Genomic DNA, 1,395 nt, shown 5'->3' with positions numbered 1-1,395 from the left:
ATTTTCTCCCATTCCACAGCTTGCCTCTTTATTCTGTCAATTGTTTCTTATGCTGAGCAGAAGCTTTTTATTTTGATGTAGATCCACTTGTATATTTTTATTTTCTTGCTTGCACTTTTGGTATCATACCCCCAAAGTCAGTATATTATACACCTGTAACATATAATGTTGTACAGCAACTATGCTTCAATTAAAAAATTTTAAAAGAGCTAAGATTATAAAACTTCTTAAAAAAAGGAGAAAATCTTAGTGACCTTGGATTTCACAAAAATTTCTTGATTATAGCACAAAAAAACAAACTACAAAAGAAAAAAATAAATAAATTGAACTTCAAAATTAAAACATTTTGCTCTTTCAAAGACACTGTTAAGAAAATGAAGAAGTAAGTGAGAGCCTGGGAAAAAATAATTTGCAAAACACATACCCAACAAATGACTTGTAACTAGAATATATAAAAAGCTCTGACAACCTAATAAAAGGAAGATCAACAGTGCTCATTTCAGTGATACAGAGAAGATTAGCATGGCCCCTGCACAAGGATAACATACAGATTCGTGAAGCATTCCATATTTTTCAGTTATAAGGTAAATAAGTACTAGGGAGGTAGTGTACCGCATGATAAATATAATTATCATTGCTGTATGTTATATGTGAAAGTTGTTAAGAGAGCAAATTTTGAGTTCTCTTCACAAATACAAATTTTTTTTCTTTTTCTTTTATTTTGTATCTGTATGAGATAATGGATGTTCACTAAACTTATTGGGGTAATCATTTCATGAAGCATGTAAGTCAAATCATTATACTGTACATCTTAAACTTATACAGTGCTGTATATTAATTGTATTTCCATCAAACTAGAAGGAAAAAAAATTTTAATAGAAAAAAGCTCACAAAAAATAAATCTCCAGGTTCAGATGGTTTCACTGAAGAATTTACCCAACATTCAGAAAATAATACCAATTTTACATAATGCCTTCCAGAAAATGGAAGAGGAGGAAACATTACTTATTTTTAGACTAATATTACCCTGATACTTCTCATTGAGTGTCATTATATCTAATACATTTTCACTTATTTGGTATTACACATCTATTATGGATGAAGACAACCCGAGTAGGTCTGTCTCTTAGAACTGGCCTTATATACTGAACAAACACCCCCTGGGTGAAGACACAATAGGAGTGGCTCTATGCCTCCCCACCTGGCTTTTGCAGAAGTGACCCAACCATAATGACTTATGTATGTATCTCTGAAAACTGAAACTATGTGAAGCAAGCTGAAGAGGGACTAGCCTCAGCTTTGACCCTTTATCTCTGCACCATGTTGGGAGGGAGAAGAGGAAGACTGCTAGAGTCCTGTGGCTGGAACTTTTGCACTCAGGAGGGCAGTTTCTGA

At 33.3% G+C, this 1,395-nt stretch overlaps 1 pseudogene; it reads left to right on the top strand.

Moving 5' to 3' along the window:
* Positions 1–482: 482 nt before the first annotated feature.
* Positions 483–574, top strand: LOC115804071 (U6 spliceosomal RNA; annotated as a pseudogene).
* The last annotated feature ends 821 nt before the right edge of the window (positions 575–1,395 follow it).

This window comes from Delphinapterus leucas, chromosome X, assembly GCF_059928025.1.
Source record: "Delphinapterus leucas isolate spDelLeu-1000000601 "Yukka" chromosome X, BTC_Dleu_Yukka2, whole genome shotgun sequence".
Lineage (NCBI taxonomy): Eukaryota > Metazoa > Chordata > Mammalia > Artiodactyla > Monodontidae > Delphinapterus > Delphinapterus leucas.
The sequence above is the reverse complement of the archived record's forward strand: the minus strand, read 5'-3'. Positions and strand labels throughout refer to the sequence as shown.